We start from the raw sequence: 15932 nt of genomic DNA, 5'->3' as shown, positions 1-15932 counted from the left end.
CTTTTCCCCTCTTCCTTTCTCCTCTCTCTTCCCCCCACCAAATAAAACTTTTCACTGAGGGCTGTCTGCATGGCATCTCTGTCTCTCGCCCACCGTGAGGCACCTTGGCCAGGCTAGCCATGACCTCCCACTGCCATATCCTAACATTGGTGCCAGTGACTCAGCAGAGGCCCTCCTGGTGCGTTTCTCCTCCCTGCTGGCAGTCTGAGACACGCGAGGGGCCCTGGAACCTTCAACACTCAGCTTTATCCAACACCACCATAATCAGTAAGCCCCCTTTCTGGCCATTTACCATGACTGAGGATTCGTCTCCTCGACCATGGTCTCTCGTCTTTTGGCCGCGTTCATAAGTCTCAGTACTGAGCAATCACATGTCCCTCAGGCTTCTGCCCTCCAGCCCAGTTCTCTGATGAAACGTTGCAATAGCTTATGCTGTCTCATTTGGACCTCAGCATCCTTCGTACCCCTGCTCTGCAACTGACGAATCACTCAGCAGCCTGTATCCTCTTCCTCACTTACGGAGAATTAGATTCTTGGGCTATACACTCCCATCCCTTCCTCCCACCTGCAGCCACCACCACTCATGGCATTGGAGCGAGCAGTGCCGGACATAGCCCTTGCCCCCACGGCCACCGCTCAGGGGACCCAGGATGCTTCGCTTAACTTCTGCTTCTTCCTGGCTTTCTCCCACCCTGCTGCTTCTCAGCCTGCAGTCCTACAGCTCATTTTATACTGTACATTCTTTTCTCTGGCTTTTTAAAGTTGGATAGCTGACAGTTTCCTGGAGTTTTGTCTGTTGTTCTGTTAAAACAGTTTATTTCATTTGTGTGGATGGAAATGTATGATTGAGGTGGCCACCTTGTTACAAATTATTGCACAGGGGGACCTTGAGGGTATCCTGTACATGCAGGGAAACATGCTGGGCAGATGCATGGCATGCAGGCATGGCAACAGCAGCCTGCATGCCATTCACAACCCAGATGCTGCATCCATGTGGAAAGTTTAGTATAATAGAGAGATGAAGAGACAGATAGGAGAGAGGCAGAGAGAAAGAGAGGAGGAGGAGGAGGAGAGAGAGAGAGATAGAGGTCAAGGGTGCACACCGTGTGGGAGGAAAAGCTGTGAGAGTGAGCGGAAGGGGAGGGGTTTTTCCTTAGAATGAGGCTTTTACATCGGGATGCAGGGTGGCGCTAAGAGATGGGATTTCAAGGGGTGGATCAGAATATTAACCTTCCTCCGTTTTGATTATTATAAAAAGAGGTGAGTTATGGGATCAAGTGGGGGAACAAGGCACTGAATTCTCGAGGCTACTTCAAGCTGACGAGGGGTGAAGTGGGGAGGGGAACTGGAAGTCACACACGGCAGTAGAAGAACTCAGGAATGGTTCCTTGAGGGAGTTGAGGAGGCAGGTTGCAGCAGTGGTGTTCCAGGAGCTTGGGGGGAAATGGCACACCAAATCAGGAGTACAGAAGCCATGTTATCTGCTGTTTCTCCGGAGGCCAGGCAGGCACAATGAATCTGTAAAATATGCTCGAAAAATAAGTGGGGTCAGAAATGGGCTCTGGAGATTGTTAGTTTTCATCAGACCAGATTTCTTGATTCAGTAGCAAAACTTTTCCCAGGAGCCTGTAGGTATCTATAAGAAAGCTGGAATGGATTTACATCATGGCAAAGAGGTTAAAAATCCATTTTAAGAATTCTTTGTAGTCAGTGTTCTATCAGTTTATCAAACCTGCATTTATCAGTATTAAAACTTTGAACCTCTGGAGTTATATCTGAAACCAATCTATCCTGTACCATGAAGTCTGTGAATGAGGCATACCTGTCTGTAATTGGAGAGCATATATATATATATATATATATATATATATATATATATATATATATATATATATATATATGATCTTGGGATTGGGGCTGTTAAACTGATACCCCAGTCAGCAAACATAGTCAGATCTGAGAAGGATAAATTTAAGAAGTAAGACAGCTTTCCAGCTACCTAGGAGAGGGGGACCTTTGAATTCTATACAGAGAACTGAGAAAGCAGTTTAAGAAAAGTCTGGCCATCAAATGGAATCAGAGATCTGAGAAGGATAAATCGTACCCGACTGAGTGCAGACCAAGCAGCTTTCGAATCTGCTAAAAATGACAGGGACCAGTCCATACCCAGTTAGCCATACCCAGGTCTCCACATTTTTGGCAGAAGTATCAGAACAGCATCAGTCTTTGATCCATCAAGACCATGAGGTGTGAATTTTTCCATGGAAGAGGGACATACGGAGGACTGATCTTATGTTGTCTAGGCAAAAAGGGGTGCAATCAATTCCCTGATGTCCCACTGTTTGTCCACAGTCTGGGCTGGTCATGGCGGCAGGTGTCACATTTGGGCAACTTGCCCAGAGGTCAGTGTTGCCATCGTCCAGGTGGAGACATCTTCTTCAGAGACCTTGGGTCACTGTTATATCTGGGAGTCTCTGATATAATAAGCTTTTTTGATTAACATTTTAAATGCCATATTATGCAGATATCTGGGCATTTGAGGACTGCCTGTCTATTGGGTGTGAATGACTATCAGCTTGTATTCCCTAAGTCTCCCATATCTTAGAAGCTTCTATAAGGCTAGGACTTGCTGTCTCCCGAGAAGGCAAAAAAGAGTGACGGGAAAGATCCCAAGGCTGAATGAGAACAGAAGAAAAGGGGTTTGTGAGTCAGGGTGCAGCCCAACTCTGAGAAAAGGACACTCTGAGAAAAGCAAAAGGACCCTCTTGGTGGACTCTATGCTGGGGTATCCATCCCTAACCTAGCCCTCCAGCCTGTTCTGGGAATAGGGAGCACACAATGATGTGTTCTCCATAGGACTCTGGCTAGTTAAAGGTAAGGAGGGAACCCAGGCATGTGGTCATCTGACCTGGCTGTTGAGGCAGGGAACAATTACATTTGGCTGGGCTGGTCCACATCACATAGACAAGAGTCTCTGCTGGCATCCATAGCAGGGCAAGTGCTGCAGGTTGTGGTCTACAACCGCTGCTTCTATGTTTCTGCCATCCTGCTGAAATATATAGAGTAGAGATGAGAGTTAAAATTTTATAAGCAGGAGTTAAAATTTTATGAATTTATTGGGGACCTCTTGGCCCATGGTCTTAGTAATTGGGAAAGGAAGACCAGGAGGGAGAGGAGTATCATTCTCAGGAATAGACAGGTGAGGAAAAAAGAGTTTTATATAAATTAATATTATCAATCAGTACCAAAATCCAAATTGTAGAAAAGCAGGTAATGAGTAGCCAAGGAAAATTTAAAATCCTGAGCTTATGACCCAAAGTGTATCAGAATTGTATTAATGTTAAGATCTGAAATTTTAAAAACTTAATATAATGATACTGCATGCATGTGATTCTGCTGATGTCCTGGAGGAGAGTGCATATGTCACTGGGCCCTGCAATGCTGCCCTTAGTAAAAATGGTAGTGAGTTCATATGACCTGCGCCTATTTTGACCTTAGCCAAGATGGTGGCTAGACCATGTGGTTGCCCTTATTTAAGGTGGTGGCTTGACCACATGGTTGCTCTTATTTAAGATGGTGCCTTGATGATATGGTTGCCTTTATTTAAGATGGTGCTGCCTGATCACATGATTGCCCCTATCAAATATGGTACCTGACCACATGTTCATGTTGGTTTTTTTCCCCAAAATAAACTGAGCAGATAAGGAACAGATAAATTGAAGCACTTAAAAGTCAGTCAGAAAGAAATATAGATGGCCATATCAATCATACATTTCCATTCACACTCAGGAAATACTTTGTGAAAGAAAGACGGAGAAGTAACAGTGTAGCCAGGTGGAGAGAAGGACCCCCCACTCCGGCTGCAGCGTGGTGCAAGCAGTCACAGGGGAACGAACCCAAGCCATGGGTTGGTGGCAATGGTGAGGGCAGGGGGCCATTGGCACATTTTTCTACAATGAGGTACAAGGCCCAGTGGACTGACCTCTGGCATCCCAGACAGTCAGCGAGGGCCAACAATAATGGTACAAGTTAGCCAATGGACTGTTGTGTCAATGGCTATCAGCCATGGAATTGAGAGGTCACAGGCTGTCTCCATGTGCCATCATAGGGACAGGGGCTGAGGGGCTTAGAGCCTGAAAGACACGTGGTCAGCAAGCAAATGAGAGGAATCCTCGTTTGTGGGAAAATGGCTAGAAGGGAAGGGAGGAATCTTACCAGTCTAGTAGGATGAAGAGTCCCTGGTGGTGCTCCAACCTGAAAATGGCAGGTGATACAGGATCCCAGAGCTCCTCAGATTGCTGATGGGCAGGAAAAAGCAGTGGAATTGCCTGGTGACATTGGGCACTAATTTTATGAATTATTGCATGGGGGCCTCAAGGGCATCCCTCAAGTGTGGAGAAACATGCTGGGGGGATGCATTGGTGGGCTGGGCAGGAGCATGTCATGTGGGCGTGGCAGCAGCAGCAGTGGCCAGTAATTCACAACCTAGATGCTACATCCATGTGGAGAGTTTATTATAATAGAGAGATGAAGAGAAAGATAGGAAAGAGAGAGACAGAGAGAAGAAGGAGGAGGAGGAGAAGAATAAGAAGAAGGAGAAGGAGAAGAAGGAGAAAAGGAAGAGGAGGAGGAGAAGGAGAAGAAGAAGAAGGAGGAGGAGGAAGAGGAGGAGGAGGAGGAGGAGGAGGAGAAGGAGGAGGAGGAGGAGGAGGAGGAGGAGGAGAAGAAGAAGAAGAAGAGGAGGAGGAGGAGGAGGAGGAGGAGGAGGAGGAGGAGGAGGAGGAGGAAGAATTGAGGTTGAGGGTGTGCACCTTGTAGGAGGAAAAGCAGAAGAGAGGGAGAGGAAGGGTGGAGTTTTTTCTTAGAATGAGGCTTTTATATCAGGACACAGGGTGGCACCAAGGGGTGGGATTTCAGGGGGCAGATCAGAATATTAACACACCTGACTGACTTTTGAATGCTTGAGTTTGTGTTCCATATTTGTTCTGTATGCTTGAGTTTATCTGTCCCATATTCTGTATGCCTAAAAATAAAATTATGAACACATGGTCAGGCGCCAGAGGGCCATCATGTGGTCATGTAGACATTATGTTTACTAAGGTGAAAGACAGACAGGTCATATGACCTCACCTCCATCATTACTAAGGGCACTGGTAAGTCATTTTTTGACTCAGGTAAGGGAGGGGGTATCGGGCTCCTATGCTGGGATAGTGTAGCAGCACTAATACTTGAGAGATTTTAAATCTTTTTAAAATGTCATGTACTTTATTTTTGATATTGCAAGAAGACATTTAAGAGATCTTGAACCCTTTCTTGGGAGCAGTTTTTAGGTCTCTTGATAAATGATTCAGGATATAAATACCAGTTATAAAAATAAAAAATTAAACTTCTCATCAGCCCAAAGAAATCTCTGTCCAATCTATACTTGGCTCTCTCAGTATAAACAAAAAGATGTACATGGTTTTAACTCAAATCTGTAATTTTGCTAATATAGCTAAAACTTTTATGTCCTTTAATAAAAATTTATATAAGCCTCAGAGGATCAAAAGAAGCCATCAGATCTACTTCACAGAGGTTGAAAGAATTCTACTGACTTCAACCTGTGAGATGTGGACTTGCTGAAGGCTGATGTGGACCAGTCCAGTCAAATGTAATTATTTCTTTTCTCTGTGGATAGGTCAGATGACCACATACTTCTGATAAAGACCCCATTGCCTGGGTTCCCTCCTTACCTTTGATTAGCCTCTTGGCTCCCAGGGTCCTAAACACCTGTGCCCTGTTTCAGCTTGAAGCAGTTACGGAGAAAAATACATTGTCCTATTCTCCCTGTTTCCAGGACAGGCTAGAGGACTAAGTTAAAAGACAGAATCCCTGGTATAGGGGACCAATTGGCTACCTAATGCCCATTGATATGCCAGGAAGCTGGACCCATTATTGTCAATTGATATTTATTATTTAAAATGGTTCTGCAATAAGACACTTGACCTTTATGCAGAACAAAAGAGGTATTACATAACCTTGAGAAATTATTATTTCTATGTAAATCATTCAAGATGGAGTTCCTGGTCCACCAAGGGTTTTTTTTTTTTCCCTTTTCTCAGACTCACCCTGACTCACAAGCCCCTTTTCTCCGGTTCCCATTCGGCCTTGGGATCTTTCCCCTGCCACTCGTCTTTGCCTTCTCAGGAGACAGCAAGTCCTAGCCTTATAGAAGCTGCTAGGATATGGGAGACTTAGGGAATACAAGCTGATAGTCAGCCATTCATACCTAATAGACAGGCAGTCCTGAACACTCAGAGATCTGCAGAGTATGGCGTTTAGAATGTTTAATTAAAAAGTCTTTCATGATAGACAGATATGCTGACTCCTGGCAGCACTTTTATTTCCTCCAAAGATGACTGGGCATAGGAAAATCTCCACCCAGAACTTGTTCCAGAATGGCAGTACCAGTCACTGAGATGGACACAGAAGAACCTTGACTGCTGCCAGGGCCTTCTTCAGACCATGGGCAACAGAACTCTGGGAACCCATTGCCTCACTTTTGCCTAGACAAAATAGGCTGGTCCTCCCCACAAGTTCCTACCCCACAACCATCAGATCTTCTGAGTCCTGGCAGACCTAGGCCTGGCAGCCAAAGATGGATGTTGTTGCCTTGAGACCTCTGCTTTCAATGACCATGGAGGACCCTGAGGTGGCTGTCTAGGTAGCCAGAAGGCAAGTCTCTGTCACTTCCAATTGCTAACACAGGTAAAATTTATCCTTCTCAGATCTCCGATGTCATTTGACAACCAGGCTTTGCTTCAGCTCCTTTTTCAGTTCTCTATGTAAAACTCACAGGTCCCCCTCTCCTAGGACTACTACTAGGTCTAGACATGATTTACCTTGTTCCCAAATCAGATAATTCCACAGAACAGATTTCAATGTGACTTCTTATTATTGACTGCTCTTAGTATAGAAAAGCTGTCTCACTTCTGTTCACTTACATATCCTTCTCAGATCTGATGATGTTTAGGGAAGCCTCCCTCCTCCTTCACTCACTCAACCACTTCCATTCAGTAAATGTGCTCTGGTTGTAGATTTAAAGATATGTTTCATTGGGCTGAAGCCAGGAAATGATCATACCTTTTAACCCAAAGCCTTAGCCTTTCACTAAATCTATTCCAGCTGTCTTACAGATACCTGCAGGTTCCTGGGGAAAGTTCTGCTATTTTACTATCAATAAATCTATTCTGATGAAAACTAACAATCTCCAGAGCCCATTTCTGATCCCACCCATTTTCGAGCATATTTTACAGTTTCATTCCTCCCACTTGACCTCCAGAGAAACAGCAGATGCAATGGCTTCTGTACTCCTGATTTGGCATACCACTCCCCCAAGCTCCTGGAACATCACTGCTGCACCCTGCCTTCTCAGCTCCCTCAAGGAACAGACTCCTGAGACCTCCATGCCCAAGATCTCCTGCTGCATGTGACCCTGATTCCTAACATACCCCCTCCCCAATTTGCCCCTTGTTCGCATGGAGCTTTCTAGAGAATTCGGCGCCGCCACCCCCCCCCCCATTTGCTATCCATAAATAGTCTTTTTATAATAATCAAAATGGAGGAATGTATGGTGATATTTTAATTGTACTGAAATGTGATTTTATTTGTATGTTAATAAATAAAGCTGCCTGAGGGTCAGAGCTAATAGCAAGCCATAGCAGAGCTGGGCGTTCGTGGTGCACGCCTTTAATTCCAGAACTTGGTAGGCAGAGCTGGGTAGATCTCTCTGTGGTCAAGGATACAGTCAGCATTGGAGACACACGCCTTTAAGCTCAATACCATAGAAGACCTGGAGGGCTGTACAACAGACAGTGATGAGGCAGTCATGTGGTTGGTTTTACAACCAATGAGAAGGCAGAACAGAAAGTCTATATAAAGACAAACAGACAGGAAGTAGCTCTCTTTTGGAGAGGTCTCTTGGCTGAAGAGGCTAGCTGCAGCAGGCTGGTAAGGCTCTTAGCTCTGATCTCTTGGCTTTCTTCTTTGCATTGGTTCTGTGTTTCTTATTTAATAGATGGTTGGTTACATCTACAGGAATGTTAATATTCTGACCCACCCCTGGGGGCTTCACGCAGCATCCTGATATAAAGTCCCCTTTAAAAAAGAAAACTCCGCCTCCCCCTCTCTTTTTCCATTCCCACAATATGTGCACCCTTGCCGCCTCTCTCCCGTTTCTCGCTTTCCCTCTCCCTTGTCTTTCTTCCCCTCTCTTTTCCTCTCCCTCTCCCACCAAAGTGCCTGCATGGTGTCTCTGTCTCTCACCCACAATGGGGCACCTTGGCTCTACCCACCAAAGCCTGCCACACACTGTATCATAATAGTTTCAGAAAGATGAGTCCATTACCATCACAGTGGTAAACTGTGGCAGTAGGCAGATAGGATGGCTGGAGAAGCAGCTGACAGCTCACATCTCAAAGCCCAAACTGGAAGCAGGCAGAGGAACTTGTGGTGATATTTTGTTTGTGATCTAACAAATAAAACTTGCCTGAAGATCAGAGTATGGAGCTAAGCCACCAGTTAGCCATAAAGGCCAGGCAGTGGTGGCACACACCTTTAATCCCAGCACTCTGTGAGTTCAAGGCCACCCTGGGCTACACAAGATTGATCCAGTTTAAAGAGAAATGGAGCCAGGCAGTGGTAGCACGTTTTTCTCTCATGCTCCTTTTTAATTGTGCAGATATCCGCAAGAGTCAGAATCTTGATCATTGAGAGGAAGTCAAGGAATGAGAGAGGGACCGAGATGCTGACTCTTACAGATGTCTATCTGTGCAATTAAAAGGAGGCATGAGAGAAACTGCTTCTCAATAGTCTTCGATTCCTTTCCATTCAGCTCTACAGAGTAGATTCATCTCTTATGAATTTACTACCTCAACTTCCCCAAGACCAATATGGGCTGAGTAAAACAAAAGACTGTCCACATAAAAAGCCTCAGCCTTCTTGAAGAGTTGAGATTTTAAATTATGTAGGTCATGGTAGTTGGCAACACTTTTTTCTGATGTGACTTCCCACCCCTGCCAAAATAATGCACTTTCTTCAAGGACAAGTAACAGGTCCTGGGAACTCTTTACTTGATCAAATTCAAATGCTAAGCTTTTTGTTTCCAAATTCTCCTTTGCTAAGATTTTGCAACACTCCTTACCCAAAGCAATCAAGAAACACCAGGGAAAGCAGAAATCTCAATGCTATAGGAAAATATTTGCTCCATGTGTGAGCCATCAGGACGTACTAAACCAATTTAGTAATAGTTGGTTTTATACAACCAAGTTATTTTCATATGTATGACACAATGTAAAATAAAGGGGAAAGTTCTCACTGCATATGACATTTAAAGCTCACTTAATTACATTTGTTTCAACACTTAGGCTGTAGATAAATTAGTCATGTGACAATGAAGCTGATAATATGATTCAGTCTGTGCAGCCAGCTGCCTTACAAAAGGCTGTCTTTGCCTTGGTTAAGTGGACCTTGGAAATCTGGGGTATTTTCAAGTGCATTCATTGGATTCCTTATTGTTACCTAGAAATTCCTTGATAAGGAATCAGTTCAGGGTACATAGGTGCCATTCTGGGGACATTCTATTTGCAGCGGTGTTGTGCAGTAGTTCCCTCTGAGATGAAGACCTTCCACCCTGCAGGGAAGCTCATTAAGACACAGGATATTAGAGAGCAGGTAAAACAACAGGCTGTTCATGGGGAAGGTGACACAGTCCACCCTACAGGGAACTCCTTAAGCTCAGGAAGCAAACAAATCAAAGGCTTCAGAAACCCCCTAACACTAACCAATGTACTAGAACCCTCCCTTCCCAAGGGCATATAATTGGCAAGGACTGACTGCTGAGAGACAACCTCAGACAAGCTGAACCACTAAAGAGGCTCTGACTCCGTGAGTCACCTGCAAGTAGAGTTCAGCTGAGCTATCTGGAAGAAGCAGATGAGCCAAGCTGCCTGGACGATGCAGAGACCGGTTGAGCTGTTTGGAAGAGGCTCAGAGCAACTGGCCCACCTGGAAAGGACACTCTCCAGCCATTTATGCTACCTGCAGGTTGTGGAGCAAGCTCCAGGTCTCCAGCTTTTATGTGCCATCACTCATGCTTGGGTGGGTTTTGGTGATGCAGCTGTCTTTGAGTCATCTCTGGTCATGTAAGTAATCTGAAAAACAAACAAACAAATGCAAAACCTCATTGCTTCACCAAGTTGTTATTTGGCAGCATCTTTACTTTGGTCTGCCATTGGTTCCCTATCTGGCATGAGTAGATACCTGTTTACATCTCCCCAGGAACTCTGTCATTCAGTAAGTGGTGAATTCCTTTTCGAGTTCAGAATGGATATTGCTGCTGAGATACCCATACTTCCAGCAAAGGAATGACTTAGGGGATGAGGAGAAGATATCAAATCTGCAAGAAGATGACTTGAAATGGTTGCTCATCAACAGCTTATTATGTCAACAACAAAGGTGAGGCAGAGCTGTGGGTAAGTGCTGGCAATGCTAACAACCTAGCTCCAAGCATGCAAGAAACATGGATGTGAACAGTACTTCCTTAGCACTCTGCTGAACATTGCATAGACCTAAACACTCTCTGCTTACAATATTTTTGGACTCCTGAAAGTTTGCCTTTAAATCCAGATACGATTTTTCAATTCCTTTCTTTGAACCACATATAACATGATGATTTTCCACTTATTTCTTGTTATTCCAACTGCTCTGTCCGTGTTTTTCCAGCTGTTCATTTCACCCTGCTTTTTTTGCTGGTTTCAACTTTGTTGGAGTCTGGTCTCAAGGTTATTGCATCTGACTTTTCTTACTGTCTCCCTGGGCTTTATTAGGAACTTCTTTCCCATCCAGTCTCGGTTCAAGGCAGTGGTGGCGCAGGCCTTTAATCCCAGCACTCAGGAGGCAGAACCAGGCGGATCTCTGTGAGTTCGAGGCCAGCCTGGACTACAGAGTGAGTTCCAGGAAAGGCGCAAAGCTACACAGAGAAACCCTGTCTCACCCCCCGCCCCAAAAAAAAAAAATCATGATTTCTTTGTGTGACTCAGGTAAATGCACAGCTCTGCAACATCTGCAGGGGCATCGGAGGAGTCCAGCCTGGGCTTGTGATGATGAGTGGCCAACTAAAGTACTGCTTAGAGATGGGACTCAATAGACTCGAGCAGTTTGGGTGCCGTTTAAGAGAAGAAACATCTTCGTGTTTCCCAGCTGTCTCCAGCCCTTGGCAACTCCAGACTCATGGGGTTTCTTTCAAGAAGCACCTGTTTGCATTGTAGCCAGAATTTGTAGCAAATTATTTCCACACAGTTGGAAATAACATCAAATTGGCTCTTTTACCAGGCACGCCGGACGGGCGCATTTGGGTTTCAGAGATGTTTGTGTGTTCTTGTAGTGTGAAAATGCCTTTATTTAAAACAAATACATTTTCCAGCTCATTATCCCACAGTGTGAAGCCCAATTCTGTTAAAAATAATTACAATGGCTGAATTATTTTGCTGAGAAAAACAGGTATCCACACAGCACTCTAAATCTAAACTTTTGTCTCCAACAGGCTTTTGATGTATCATTTTAGGATACTGCAGCTTGAAAGTTTGAGGCGTATTCCTCTCATCTTGTTGCCACCACTGCTCTTTGATGATATGATGATGAAAAGTCCTTTATAAAACCATACATATTTCACAGCCTTCTTAGACTCCACAAAAAGAAACCTCTTCTATTCTACTTTTCTTTCTTAGAAATGTCAAAACTCATTAGGTACTGTCAACCTATTGGAAGGAAAAGAAAAGGTCGATATTAATACTTCACGTGTGTTTTTAAAAAAATATGGTTTGCTCTGGAAAAGTAAGAATAAAAAATGGAAAAAAAATAACTTTTGATATATAAAATTTCAATTGTCACATAAAGTCTGAGAACTTTAGGTGCAGGAGTGAACATCCGCTGCCTCCTGCGGTGTCCGGCTTCTAATTCTCTTGCACATTCACTCTTGTGTAGACTACAGAAGGTCCATTTTCAAGGCGTGTTCTCCTCTCCATCTTTAACTGAGAGGGTGTTAACTCTGGACATTATTAACTTTGGCCTTGTGAGGAAGAAAGGCTTGAACGCTCTGTTCACCAGAAACATGTTTTCCCCCATATCTGAACCCTCATGCTATTTAAATAGTTCAGGTTTATCATTAATTTGCAAGAAGTGTTTTAAGGTTAAAACATTCACATTATCTAAGGAGACTGGAAAATTCCTCCAGGCTAATATGATGTTTGCATTCCCAAGCTTTAGGCACGCAGGGAAACTATTGGCTCTCCTAATGTGCAGTGAGATATCTGGTACCTGTGACTGCATTTTCACAGCCCCCAATGCTGGTCCTTGAATCGTGTGGCCCTGAGGCGCTGGGGATGTTGTAGTTTAGATCTTAGTTACTCATATTGCACCTAAACCACTAAAAGCTCTAAATTCTGCAATTAACTTTTTTCTCTCCACTCTTTTTGTTATCTTAAAATTTATTTATTCTCTGAAAATTTCATATTTTACTTCTATCCCATTCTTTCCCTCCAACACCCGTTGACCCTCTCCCCTAAATACCTCCTTTCCAGCTTCAACTCTTTTACATCTATCTATCTATCTATCTATCTATCTATCTATCTATCTATCTATCTATCTATCTATCTTATAATCCACTGAAACCAGTTGGTGCTGCCTATATAGTGCTGTAGGGTCATTCACTGGGGAATGGGCAACCTGCCAGTGGCATCCCCTCAAAGAAAAGTGACTTGTCCATCCTTCAGCAAGCATCACCTCCCAGTAGCTTCTCACCCGGGAGTGAGGCCTTATGAGCCCACCCCTCCACCTTGGAATGTTGACGGGTTTGATCTTGGAGAGGTAACCATAGCTTCTGTGAACTCATCATGTTCACAGTGGCCATGTCACATCCCGCAGTTCAAAGCACTCTTCCCTATGCCCTGGCCCTTACATTCTTCTGCAATGTGTGTTGACATAGATGTCCTATGGTTAAATTTCTTATTTGACTTTATTTCACATCTCTAAATCTTCCATCATTATGGTATCCTTTTCCTATGCAACATTTATTAACATTCTGGAGCTTCACAGGAAAAAAAATTACTAGTTTTTACATGAAGAACTTTGTAGAAAGATTTGCAGAATAATTTTCTGATGTACATGTTGCATTGCTAAGGCACATCACCTGTACTGATATGAAAAAATATTTTAAAATCTTAGAAGTATCAAGGCCCAGAACATAGGAGGACAGAGCAGTAAGTGTAAGAAATGCACAATCAATCAGTCTCCAATTGCCCTTAGGCTTTTCTAGCAGGGCTATTAGTCTAGTTTCTTTGTAAATGATCTCAGATCCATGTTTTAACGTATACCAATGATTTCAGAAGACGTTGTGCCTGGAGAACACAGGCGGAGAATAAAGGCCTTTTTAAATGTTAATGGGTGCTCGGTCATAGTGAAAAAATTTCCAGGATTTATATTTAAACATACACATTATATGTTCTTTCTAAAAAGTCCGTCATAGAAATATTTGAGTCTCTCTCATTGCTCCCCATTTCCCTGTCGTGCTTGCATGTGAAACAATAAGTCCTGGTGTCTCTGCATATACTAAAGGCATATACTAAATGGTAGTATGATAGGGAAGGTTGGTACCTAAGAAAGAATAGAAGGAACAGTCCCTGTCTTTGAGGGGCAGTTCAGAAAAGACTTCTTGGTGATCTTACACTGTGGATCAGAAGATTGGGTAAGTGCCCAAACAAACAAACAGGAAAGGGTAGGCAAGTCTGTTGGGCATTTTCTTGATGAATAGTTGTGGGATTAATGATTGGTGTGGCTGCTGAGAACTGGGCAATGACTGAAGAAGACTTTGACTTGCTTCTTGTTGAAGTGTGAATAACTGAGCAGCCTGCAGGTGTAGCACAGAAGTTAGCATCGTGCATTTCACAACTCCTTTGTCATCTGTAGTGGACAGTGTCACTCCTGGGCACGTCATCTTAGGCTACTTATGAAAGCAAACTGAGCAAGCCTGTAAGCAGGATTCTCCATGGCTACTGCTTCAGTTTCTGCCTCCAGGTTCCTGTCCAGCTTGAGTTTCCACCCTGGTTTCCCCCAGTGACAGGCTGTGATCAGAATATGTAAGCCAAATAAAGTCTTCCTTCCCCAAGTGTCTCTTGGTCATGGTGTTCATCACAGCTGACTAAGACAGTCCCTTTTTGAAGCACAGGCCCTTTCATTGGTTTGTTTATACACACAATTCTTCAGAGTTGAGAATTTAAACAGAGATGTGTTGGAGTTTATAAGAAAACTTTATTTCTGAAATGGAATTGTCTCCAGGAAACAAGACCGACAGAATGCTGAAGTCTGCTCCTCAGAGAGGTGTGAGGGCAACTTGACATAGGATAATTGAGCCGAGAGCATTTATGCAAGTCAGGGTTATACTCCTGAAACTTTTCCCTATGCTCATATTTTTATTGCATGAGGAGGGGAAAGTGTGTTGGACTGTGGCTGGAAGTCTAGATACCAAGTTCCTCCTGGAAAATTGGTACCTTGGCCCAGACAGTGAAGGAGCAAGAGGCATGTATTTCCTACTTTTCTAAGTAAGTAACCAAATCCTTATATGTCTTTTGGGGAAATCTGCTGGTTTATGGACAGGAGAAGAGAAAGAAAGTTCTAGAGGAAAAGGCAAGGAAAGGTCTAACTAGCTCCTGCTTTCCTTGGTGTGGCATGCATTCTAATGGCCATGATCACATCTTGCCTTCCTCTCCCAGGGTACAGAAAGGACACTGTGAGATATTTTATTATGACCATTGGACTTAGGAGATCAGAAAAAAGTGTACCTAAAGTACTATTTCTGGTGAAAGATTAACAAAATACTGTGTTTCGGACTCTCTGCTATGTCCAATCTTTGTTTTTCATGCTTGTTAATGAGGGACTTTACCTGTGGGCTACAGTTAGTTAACCAATTAACTGGGAATTACTTTCCAAGAATTAACAGGGGCTTTGCAGTCCAAAGATAGACAAGCCTTGAAGTCAGGAAATGAATAATTTAATTGCTACGGAGATTAGAAGGGCTTTGCGGATTTTTCTGATGTCTTCTGGGATTTTGATATCTATCAAAGAGGGTCGAGTATTGGCTTTGCTGCCATGCCTAGACTAGCTGCTCATAAACACGCGTGGGTGCTGTGCTGACAAAGCAAAGAGTTTTGCTGACTGTTAAAACTCATCATGTTTTTTTCTAAGTGTAGAGTCAAATGCCTTTAAATATGGCTGATATAGGATTATTACAGCGTAATTATTCTAAGTGACTTTCAATTTGTATATAAGTACATTTGTATAATTTAAAGCCCTGTTCTTAAAATACACATGACCCATAAGCATTGAAATTCTGTCACTTATCAGCACATCTAAAGCTCACAGAACACACACGTGCGCACACACACACACACACACACACACACACACACACACATACACACACACATACACACACACACGGACACAATAGGAGTATAAATAACTTCACTGTTTTAAGAGACATTTAATACTGTTATTTTTTTATAGTCTTAAGATATTGACTGTGCAAATAAGCATAGAATCATGCCCTTGTAGTTGGTCTCAGTAGAAGCATATACTAAAATGTTAGCATAAATTTTACTTCAAACTCCAAGGATCGGGACCACAGCCTACAGGCCACAGAGGATAGACTGCCATCTTTGAAGGTGATAGGCTTCTGAACAGCATGTGGTAGGACCAAAAAGGTGCTGAGAACTGGCCAATAACTGAAGGAGTCTTTGACTATGGCCTTGTTCTTGAGATGTTAGTGGCAAAGCAGCCTGGAGATGCATCACAGAAGTAAGTAAACATGTATTGTTAAGCTCCTTAGTCATCTAGCCAAA

The 15932-nt window shown here is 43.4% G+C and overlaps 1 long non-coding RNA gene across 1 annotated transcript; it reads left to right on the top strand.

Moving 5' to 3' along the window:
- Positions 1 to 1148: 1148 nt before the first annotated feature.
- Positions 1149 to 8030, top strand: LOC128110724 (uncharacterized). The gene is made up of 2 exons (XR_008218301.1): positions 1149 to 1260; positions 7322 to 8030. It is a non-coding gene; the product is annotated as an uncharacterized LOC128110724 (long non-coding RNA).
- The last annotated feature ends 7902 nt before the right edge of the window (positions 8031 to 15932 follow it).

Source organism: Peromyscus californicus, unplaced genomic scaffold, assembly GCF_007827085.1.
Source record: "Peromyscus californicus insignis strain IS unplaced genomic scaffold, ASM782708v3 Scaffold_15__1_contigs__length_86483966, whole genome shotgun sequence".
In the NCBI taxonomy this organism is placed as follows: domain Eukaryota; kingdom Metazoa; phylum Chordata; class Mammalia; order Rodentia; family Cricetidae; genus Peromyscus; species Peromyscus californicus.
Note: the sequence above shows the minus strand (reverse complement) of the source record. Positions and strands in the feature narration are given on the sequence as shown.